Below are 11,570 nucleotides of genomic sequence, written 5' to 3'. Positions count from 1 at the left end.
AGCCTGCCAGCTCTAGTATTTGTATTTCAGCAATGACAATTAGCAATGGAGCTCTCCTGAATGTCACTGTAGAATTTGAAGAACACTTCTACCTCTCCTCTTTCCATTCTACCTATGATGCTGCCCAACTTCTCTACCGACTACCAAAAACTGTGTCCCTCTGTGAAATGGCGCTTGATCGCCGTTGAGGGCGGTACTTATAGAATCCAAAAATTGCGAGATCCGACGACGTAACAATAACGTTTTGCCTCGTTTTCAATTTCGAGGGCTCACGAAAGTACCGAGCTGGCTCGGCTCAGTACTCGGATCTGCTAAGTTCTGGTGTGTTCGGTTCTTGGGGAACCGAGCCTGAGCATTTCCACTCACAATGCCCTCCCTCATTGAGCTGGACAAGGGACCCTCCTCACTGAAGGACCAAAGAGTTACCGTTGCCTCTAAGGCTACAGCGACCTACAGCCAATCACGATAGTGCCATATGTATCAGCCACTGATCACAGTGCCTTCCTACCAACTGTGCCTGTTCTGTGGTGAGGAGGAAAACTAAAGTTAAAACAGGCAGTAACTATCAAACCGACACCAGGCATGGATGGGCGGAATATTGCAAAGCAGAATGAGGCAACCAGGAAGTGTGAGGACCTATAAAGGAATCCAAGACCTCCCCATGAGACAGTCATTGGTTGGACCTGTAACTGCTGTTAACCCTTTAAGGTAAGTGTAAGCTCATATGCAAACACTGTCACTATTTAATGGCATTTGTCTATAGGGACACTCTTGTAATAAATTGCTCACTGTGTATGTTCATCTTCCCATTCACAAGACCTTTACATACTTAAAATATTATATCTAAAATAAAGACATGGAGACATATATATGGTGGCTAAAGAAGGTCACAATTTTATTAAATTTGGTGGCGGAGAAAGAGCACTGCGGGACCTCTGATACCCAAAACCAAGTGTGGAAATAGCAAACCGCTGTGCATCCGCTTAAAACGGAAACTAGTCCTTAAAATGCCTGGCCAGCAATAACCTAGCGTCAGAATGACTTGCCCCCTCTAAACTCACAACGTTCTCCCTGACTGAGCAAGACAAGGGTCCCTCCTCACTGAAGGACCAAAGTATTACCGTTGCCTCGAAGGGACAGTGACCAGTGCCCAATCACGGTAGTGCAATATGTATCAGCCGCTGACCGCAGTGCCTTCTTACCACGCTGCAGCCTTATAGGACAAGCACCCCACCACCATCCGAGCGAATAAAACCTCTCAGCTCTAGCAATATCCTCTTCATGAAAATATCTAATCCCTCATCTGTTAGGTGTCTCCTGTAAAGATTTTCCTTTTCTGCCGTTATTGCTGGGTGATCGATGACAAAACTAGGGACCTAGTTATTTTACGGATGGCACTGTTACGTTTTCTTGCCATTTTTGGTCTTTTGTGGGATTGCTGATCTCCAAGTTAGTCGGGGAATTAAAGCGAACCAGCCTATTATAGTGGCCCTACCATCTGGTTCTAATGAACTGTAAGTCAGCTCTAATGAATGATTAAGATTTCGGGGGCAACCCACTGTCCTATTTGTTGGTATCCAAGGCAGGAGGTCGGGCCAACAGAGACTCCGTCTTCCTAGCCAATTAATCTCGCTATCCACAAGCATATCAAACCCTGCTTTATCCCTCGCATGCCTGGATGCCCAAAAAATGTACAAATGGCTGATTATCCAAATGTATTTAGCTGATGAGGGAAAACCTGCGGGAAGAGATAATGTGTTAAACACAAGAACGTAGACAATTGAGAGTTGGCCATATCACCCAGAAGTGCTGGCAGAAAGGGATGATGTAAAGTGTAGATAATGGTAAGCAATGAGAATAAATGGTATGGTATGAAAAAGGAATGGGGGAAGGGGAAGGTCACCCAAATGAAGGTAAAAAATCAGGGCTAAAACCCTGGAAATCACCGCTAATCAGGCCTTGATCCAGGGAAAAGAGGGAAAAATCCCTTTATGTCCTCATGTAAAAGCGACGAGCGGAGGAGCCTTGGATTACCAGGTGAGGGAAGGAAGGATGAAGGAGGGGGAGAGGAGAGGGATGGGAAGGAGGTGAATTGATAATTATTGAGGTGAATGGGGAAAGAACAAACAAGACGGAGACAATCAGAATAGCACAACCCACACAGTCCATAAACATTACGCCTAATATAGGTCTTGTAGGCTGCTGACTTCCATCTACCCAACTTTATGGTATCCACAGATGATCCTGACAAGGCTGCGGAAGTAGCCGCACCAATTCTAAAGGAATGGATTTAAACCCAATGTTTTTAGTGATTGTTTTAGTATGGTGTGAAACTGGTACATAGTGAGCTGTAAGTCATTTTGGTGAACTAGAAAACATGGGCTATCTGGTCTAACTAAATTAAAATGCAATGTTAGGGTAACTGGACATATCTCCCTATCGTGGTGTTCGTGAATTTGTAGCCAACACCCTCTACCTTGGTCCATTTTGGATCTACTTATCTTAGTCAAGTGGTCATCCCGGTTTATTAAATGTTTGGCTAGTAATCCTGATAGATTCTGTTTTTGACTGAGCGACTAGTTCAGAAATTTTGAAAGCACTAAAAAATGCCAGTGTGAAAGTGGTACGAAACAACAGTCATTCATAATCATCCCTAGTAGCTGTTGTCAGAGTCTGTATCAATTTGTGTTAATATTTGTATTTATTCGGGTGTCGGGAGTCTGCTGGAATGGGCCTCTCCCGCGCCCAGCCTTTATTAAGTGTGCTCAAATGTGTAGTTACGGCGGGCCAGAAAAGATATCCCGGCCAACGTATCAGCCATACTCGTTTCAGATGCCCCGTCGTTGAATTTCTGCCACATAAATTCCATGATTCATCCCTCTGACCTGACTCTGACGTGTCCCTAGTTCTGAGGAATTGGGACCATTGGTGCCAAGCTGCTTGATAAGCCCGTAAAGTGGATTGCGCTAACCCACCTTCCACCACCCCTTTATGCCGGCGTGATGATCTGCCAAACACAAGAGGGACAGGGAATGCCTATGCAGTTGGCCTGAGGAGCTAATTCTTTTCGGCTATACTGTTTTCGACCCCTGGGACATGGTGGGCATTGAATGATATTTCGTGTTCTAGGCAGCGTAAAATGAGGTGATGTAACGGACATATGGCCTGAGGTGAAGATGCACTTTGCTTATTTATGGACTGGACTACACCCAAATTATCACACCAAAAAACTATATGCCTGCCTCTTAAGGAGACAGCCCACAGCTCAATAGCCACTATAATAGGGAATAACTCAAGGACCAGTAGAATTTTAACTATCCCGACAGTGTTCTGGCCAGCACTCGGCGCACCACTGACCATTTAAATATGTACCAAAGCCATGGGCGCCTGAAGCATCAGTGAACAAGTTAAGTTTAAAATTCTCTGTTGGAGGGTTGGGTCATTTTATCTTGCCATTAAAATATTTCAGAAATTTCAGCCAAATTCTAAGATCATCTATTATTTCTACTGAAAAACGAAACTGCCTCATGTGGTCTGTTTCTCCCAGACGTGGCTCTCTGTAATTTACATCAGAATACTCTGCCCATGGGTATAACTCTACAAGCAAAGTTAAAAAGGCCTAGTAGAGACTGGTTCTTGCTCAGTGAGCACGATTGAGCCCCTAGGATTGCCAAAATTGCGTCCGATAATTTCTTTACTTGTTCGTCAGGGAGCCTACAACAACCTGCCAATGAGTCTATTTCTATGCTTAAAAAATGATAGGCATTGGGTTGGACCTTACGTTTATTCGTGGGCAATGGGGAATCTTTGTACCATAATTAGGTCCTGTGCTGATTGCAGCGTAACTAGGCATATTGGGGAATAAGCTGCTAAATGGGGAATAAACTGCTAAAGTTCTCAAACAAAGCACAGGATATCGAGCAGCCCATGGGTAAGCAACGGTCTATGTAGAAGCAGCTATGGTGTTGAAAACCCATGAACTGGTAGGATTCAGGGTGGAGGGGTAACAGGTAAAAGGCTGACTCTATGTCTATTTTTGCCATTAGGGCCCCTATCACATACTCTTGAACGCCTCGAAAGATTGGTATTTGACTGTGCTAACTGTGGGATTGATGGCGTTGTTAACAGATTCACCCTCTGGGTAGGACAAATGCTGAATAAGCCTAAATTTACCCTCTGTTTTCTTGGGAACTACCCCTATTGGGGACAAAACTAAATTGAGAATGGGTATTTTTGCAAAGGGAACTAACATACGACCTATTCTAAGTTCTTTAGCTACTTTTCCATCAAGGACCTCGGGAAATGTGAAGGCAAATTTCAGTCTTTGCACTGGGATTTTAAAACCGAACTGAAAACCGTCTCTAATTAGGATTGCTGAGCTATTGTCATTGTAAAGGTTTAACCATTTATTAAGTTTTTATAATTTGATTCACGACTGGGCCTTGACGAGGAGTTGCTGATGTAGCTCCACGTCCCCTACCTCCGCTAGTTCTGAATCTGCTGCACTCAGATGCAGCATGCTGGCCACTACAGGATGAGCAGACGTGCTTGTAGTTACAGGATGAGCCTCTTTGGCAGTGACCTGAGTTAAATGTGAAGCAAACATTTTATTGTTGGTTAAATCAGGAACCTGACTACTGGGCCTCATTAGGACCGCTCATTGTTTTTCTAAAAATCTCGTCATACGCTCTCCAAATAGTGGGGCTGCCCTTTATATACATGTCACTGATCAAATGCATGTAACGCCATACCTCCGTATGTTCTTCTGGTCGGAATTCTATGTAAACAGCTGCGAATACGCAGTATTTGTTGACACACCTAGAGACTGATCATTTTCTTCAACTATGCCATTTTTGTCGCATGCTGCTGCAAAACCCTTCGTGCCAATTTCCGTGAGTGTGAACATATCCACTTATGTGCCTCTCTTAATTTTATCCCTAGTATTTGGCCTAATGCCGCACATTAAAACTCGCCTCAGATCCCTCGGCCTTAGAACTTTGTCAGGGCCTAGCGCCTGCTGGGGATTGATTGGTGTCAGGATCTGCCTCGCTTCCTATGCATCATCATGTCAGGATGCTGTTTCTTCTCAGCAGTTCCTGCCTCTGGGATTGGATTGGACTTTATTATTGTGTTTCTCTAAATGTATAATCGCTGTATCTCTGATCCACCAGAGGTGCTGCTACTGTGCTTTGCTTCTCTGTCTTTTAGGAGTTAACCTTGCTGCACCAATTGTCTCCTGCACCTAGGTGTTCCCTGTTTATACCTGCCTCTCTCTCTTTCCTGTGCTGGTCATTGCTGTTGTTGTTCCATGTTGCTGTACTGTGGTGTTCCGTTCCCTGTTGTTCCCTGCTGTGCTCCTAGCTCACCTGTTCCCTGAAATTTATTTATATTGCCTGCTTACCTGCATCAGCCATGTTCCTGGTATTTGCTTTCTGCATCTCCCTGCAATCCTCATTCCTACACCATCCGGTTTGTACCTTCCAGCAAAAAGCATTGTGTGTTTCACCATATTTCAGGTTCCTTAGCTGTAATTTCTGCATTGAAGTGTGACAATTGGTTGTTTCCCAAGCAAATGTGTCTGTAGAATTTTAATAAGTTTGCGTGGCCTGTAATCGGAATCGGATGAGTCCTCACTAGTGGTTGATTTAGGAGGGCTAGTGTTACGAGACTTGTGTGTAATAATAAAGTTGCTCTCACCATCTGGCCTGGGTAATGCGACATCGGACAGTGCGCCAGCAGCTGTACTTCCAATTTTTTGTTTGCCCCTCTGCTACCTCCAAAGCAGCTGGTAGGGCTTGAACTCCTTGAACAGATGGCAAAATGTCCGATGTAGCACTCCGCTTATTCGCTCACTTGACCAAGAGCTGAGGTAAAGCAGTAACTAGAGACCAGTGGTCAGGGAACACAGGTAAATTACCCCAAATGGGGTAAAAATGAAATTTCTGGGGGTAATGCTGCCGATTCACATGCTGTCAGTTGGATTGTAGACACCTTTAAACCTGAAATTGCTGGTTTACAAAAAGAGCCTCAAGGGTTGGCAGAGGCACTTCTTGAGCCTCAATGCAATAATGAAGCACATATTGCATTTTAAAACAAAGCAGATCTGTCATATTTTTGGATGTCAACAGCTGCAAAGGCATTCAAAATTGCACATGAGGAGGCAGTCAAAAAGTTGCTGCCTTTTGCAACAACCCACCTTTGCGAATAAGGATTTTCCACTCTAACGAACATAAAAACAAAGCAGAGAAATCGATTGGACGCTGAAGACTGTATCCAAATTGCTCTGACATCAAAATGCCCCAATATTGAAGCAACATCATTTCTCCAAAACCTAAAGTTTTAAAGTTGAAGCTTTCAAAGAAATTTTTAATAGATTCAATGACATTTTGAATTCCAATAATTAATTATATATAATTTCCTTCCTTTCAAATCAAGGGGGTAACGTCAGCGTATCTAAATATATTTTGGGGTAAAAGGTAAAAAAGTTCCCTGACTCCTGCTGTAGATGGAGGTTGGTTCTGTAAAAGTGGAAATAAAGACGTTAGTGCCTGGCAAGCTGGGGCTGACTTCAATTACTCGTGTCGACTCGTGTGTGGTTAAACTAGGTTGGGCGAATGTAGATGTGGCGACTGGCCTGCTGTGTGTAGGAATGAGGGAATATGGTTCATGCCTTTGCCTCTCGTTGACTTGGGAAGGATGATGGTTTAAAATTGAGACAGGGTGACTTGATGTGGAAGGATTTGCTATGTCTGTGCCCTGCCCTGTTTGTAACCATAGAGACCTAGAAGTGTCTGCAATTACGCTCTTGTTAACTTTTGAAAAGAGAGGGAGAGATAACTCGTGATGTTGTAATTTGCTACGGCCATGGGTATTTTTGTTTAGGGTGTAGGGTGCATTGCCCGAAAAGTGGTTGGGATAATGCCTCACAGACAACTCCCTTTGCAGCAGAAACCCCTAGGTGTCATACGTGGCCTCTTCTGCGCATGCAGTTTGCCGCCTTCATTAGGGGGAATGGCCCCTGTGATACGAAGTTGCTTCGTATTGGCCATGCAGTAATTGATATAGTGATCTTCATGCATGAGGAGGACTCCTATATAATTGTGCCCCCCATGCAGAGCCTCTGTTACTGTTTGCTAAAAATGGGTTCAGTGGGAAAAATAGCTGGTGGGGGACCTGGCAGTATTGTTCTGATGAGTGTACATTTGTAGCCGGCATAGGAGGGATTAATGACATTGCTAGCCCAGTACTACACTAAGTGTGTTGAGAGGCTCCCTCCAGTGGCCGAGCCTGATGTTGCTGCCTATGAACGTTAATGGGGTTGGGGGGGGAGTATGAAGGGGGTTAGAAGAGGTGTTCATAGTGGGGGATACACTGCGCGATGCAGCTAATATTCACCTGCTGCGCGGGACTATTTGAGCTCCAGAGCGGGGCATCGCTCTCCGCTCTGGAGCCCTAGACCTGCGCATGCGCACCGTCACCGCCGTTTATTGAGATCTCCCCGGGCTGCATGTGGAGCTGCGTCTGCTTCCTCCCCTGCCTCTGCCATGTAAGTTGCTGGTGAGATCGGGGCTGGCTGGGCCTGTCATCTGTATATTTGAGCTGGGCAAGTGATCACCCCTGTTAACGGAGCTGCCTATGACTGGACGGACAACTGGAAGATGGCGGACGCCAGAGGAGGTTGGAACGGTGCTGAGTCTGACCGACTGCTTTTCTGGGACGGGGCATTATTGGGGGAAAAAAGAGGACCCAGATGGGGCGGAGGGGGGGACACAGGAATAGGGAATATATCTATGGAGTGAGGGAGGAGGAAAACAGCGGGAAAAACTTTAGCAAGAGTGGGGGAAATGTGGCAGGAACAAACAGGAAAAAACAGAGACAAGTAAAATTAAAAGGAAATGGATTTGAAAAAAAAAACAGTGGAGGAGAGCAGCAAGAAGAAAGGCATAATAAAGCAGCTATAAATGTACATAAAACAAATTCTTAGCCTCTCTCAATGCTTCTTCTTCTCACAGGATCTTGCAAAGCAGAATGAGGCAACCAGGAAATGAAAGGACCTATAGAGGAACCCAAGGCCCTCCCATGAGACAGTGATTAGTCGGACTAGTAACTGCTGTTAACCCTTTAAGGTAAGTGTAAGCTCAGAGGCAAACACTGTAGCTGTTTGATGGTGTTCGTCTATAGGGACTCTCTTGTATGAAGCTGTATGTTCAAAGCAATGCCTGATAAAATAGCCTTCCCTTGTTATTAGCTGTTCTGGACAGCACTCGGGACCCATCTAACTATTTTTATACATGAGACTTTCTGGAACTACATATTCTCCGGCCATCCCATCTCTCAGCAAGCCTGGCAAATCTGGTAAATCACCTCAATTACATCATAATAAGTAGGACAGCTGGTCCCAAGAATCCGTAATTACTGCACCTGGACATAATAAGCACAGATAAAGGCCAGCTAGTTCAATCAAATAACTCCATCATTTCTCTAAACTACAGATTACATAACATATATTGAGATGGACCCAGGAGGGAGATATTACCAACTCTTCCATAAAGCTGCAATGACGTTTCCTTTCATCAAATCCATAATATGAAAAGCTGGGACAGAAAGTAACTAAGGTAAGAAAATTAACCATTTCCCAGCTAGTGAAATCATCAACTTTATTCTACAGTCTGACCCCATGTTAACTGGAAACATTGTCAACTTATTTTGAGGATATAAAAATGATAGCTCTACTGAGTACAAATTTAGAAATGACTCTGGAATTTGAGAATTGAATTTATTGTCTGTCAAATTTTTCAAAATTAATTTTAAATACTGTTTCCATAAATTCAACAATTGTAAAGGATAAATAAGACACCACCACTACCTATAAGTAAATAGCACAGTTTAAGTCATGCACTCCTGTTTGTTTTTGACTTGTTACATAAAGCACTCACTCACAGGTAAGTTAGAGGACAGACCATGGGTTTTATTAACCTCAATTCTCATTAGAGTAATCAAACTAATCCATTTACTCTGAGAGTTGTCTGCTACTACGTTTACCACTGACTGAATTAATTACCTTTGGCTAAATGAATTTATGTAAATTACATGCTTCAGTGGGTTCCTGTACAACAGGCTCATTAAGGGTTCACCTGAGCACTCCTGTCACTATGTCCTCTAGCATATTTTTGCTTAAATAGTAAATAATAACTTGTGCCATACAGAATGTAGATAGCAAACATGTTCCCCCGGGACCCCTTTCATCCAAGACAGAGCATTTATTGTTGACCAGTTCGCGATCTGATGCTAAGTAGGAGATATAATTTGCAGCAAAAATGACACTATAGAAAGGCACACACAAAACAGGCACACTTGCAAGCCTATGTTGAACCAGATGCATATAAAGATGTGTGCAACAGTAGCAACTTTGCCAGGTGTACGTCAGACGTACATAAGACATACTTACACCTAAAATCAAACCAGAACGTACAGGTGGACAATGAAACAATGAGACCATACATTACAGTTTATTAAAACTATTTATCATCTGTTAACAAGTGGCAGGATTTGAGGGAGAAGATCATAGACCACCACCATCATGACATGAGAACATATCTGGATCTGTCAAATTATCCTTAGTACAAAATATATATTTTCTAGCAACCCTAGCCCTGTGCTGTCAATATCTTGCTGGGAAATTAAGGATCCTATGCTGTCAACGAGGAGTGGCACTACCAGAGACAGAGGCGCAGAGTCTGACGTACCACTGGTCTTTACCAGGGTTTCTTGCAATGGAGATCGGGCTATGCTGTAAGTGATGTGCAGGCCACGGACATCAATCCTGGTTCTAGATGTGACAGGCTGATAGAACAGAAGCCAATGAGGAGCATCAGGGAATCCGGATCAGTAACGGCAGGGCAGAGAAAATCAGAAGGTAGAAGAATGTTCAGGACAATACAAGATCAGTTTCGTAAGCAGTGGTTCAAAGTCAAGACACAAGCTGGAGAACTGTTATACAGGAAATCCCACAAGAACGTAGGTGTGAAGGGACCTAATACTGTGGCACCATATTGTGCACAGTGCTAGTTTATATAGCGTAGGCCATTTGAACTAGGCATTAAAAGTGGAATCAGCGATTTCATAACTGCAGTTTCAAAATAGCTGCAATTCTGCTCACCCCCCCCCCCCCCACGGGGGAGCAGTTCAGGGGAACAAAGAAGCTAGTGCCGGGACCTGCAGAAAGAGGAGTGCACCGGACCCTGGAGCTGGGAAGTGAGCACCACACTCCAGCAACTGACAGAGGTAAGATCCCGGACTATGGTCAAAGAACCCTGGGATCCAGGCCCAACGTGTGACATGTGCATACTCCTATCCTATAGTTCATTCTGTTTTTTCTTTCAATCTTATTTGCCTATTTTGACATTTATTAAAATGTTGTTAATTCTTTGCTCTTGTTATATTTTGTTTATGCATGTATCTTATGTGATTTTTATTTAAAGAAGTTTTGTTTATTCCTTGCAATTCAAACTGCATTTCAGTTCATTTTTTACTCTCCAAACAAGTATCTTTAGAATATTGTGGTTTTGTTATCAGGATTAAGCTGAGTAATCTAAATAATTTGCAAAGTAAGACATATTTTTTTTGTTTTTTTGTTTAACTTTCACAGATGCAGAACAACCACCCACATAGGAGGAGAAACAACAACTCAGTCCTGAGGATGTCACTAAAGAGGCCAATCTACGCTCAGGCTGCAGGGCTAGCACTTTCTCCATCTGTGCATTTCCTGGAAATAATGGAACACAATGGTGCAATATAAATATAATATAAATAAGCACCAGCTAAGTTTGTGCTCATTCTTGTTGATAGCAACAGACGTACCGCCGACTCTGAATGAGCCCCTAAGTGTCTGGACACACCTCGGTCTGTTTCAACAATTGTATGCTTTTTTTCCTTTTCTGCTTTTGAAGCAGAGAAAACAAGTTAAAGTGCAGTGATATATCGACAACAGTTTTACTGACATTTTGTTAGTTTGATTTTGTTTGTAGTTAAAGCATGTCATTGATTTGTTTTTTGTTTGTTCCTTTTAATTTGTTACTGGGCAAATCACAGAAATAAAGGACCTATTTCATTCTTACTATATTTCCTTACAAAGTGCATTACACTTTAGTGGCGGTAGCGCTCCGGGCCCTAAATTTTACAGCCATTTGTAGACCTACCAGTAGGGAGCGTTAGTGTATTGCATAGTATTGCATCCAGGTTCCACTTCTTCCACCAAGGCTGCTTTGTGTATTCTATTGCAACTTTCTGCATTATATTTTCTAGGGCACGCTTTTGCTGAAAGATAAAAAAATATACATCTTGTACTATTATTTTTCTTTATGCAACATACAAAGGCAATAGCAGTATCCAGTGAGAATGAGTTGTTTTATTTGTTTTGCTATGTCCATTCCCCACTATATTTTTGCAATACTTGGTGAGATGCATTCTGTAGACCAAATGTGTACAAATCATGGTTTGGAACCCCAAACGGAGTTCCAGAATATGTTTTGGGGTCCCATGCTTGTCAAATATGCAATACATTTGTTCTG

At 43.1% G+C, this 11,570-nt stretch overlaps 1 long non-coding RNA gene across 1 annotated transcript; it reads left to right on the top strand.

The window, feature by feature from the left end:
* Positions 1-274: 274 nt before the first annotated feature.
* LOC142160297 (uncharacterized) lies at positions 275-11,116 on the top strand. The gene is made up of 4 exons (XR_012693146.1): positions 275-708; positions 8,013-8,126; positions 8,493-8,615; positions 10,649-11,116. It is a non-coding gene; the product is annotated as an uncharacterized LOC142160297 (long non-coding RNA).
* Positions 11,117-11,570: the final 454 nt, after the last annotated feature.

Source organism: Mixophyes fleayi, chromosome 6 (assembly GCF_038048845.1).
Source record: "Mixophyes fleayi isolate aMixFle1 chromosome 6, aMixFle1.hap1, whole genome shotgun sequence".
NCBI lineage: Eukaryota > Metazoa > Chordata > Amphibia > Anura > Limnodynastidae > Mixophyes > Mixophyes fleayi.
This window is presented reverse-complemented; position numbering and strand designations above follow the sequence as displayed.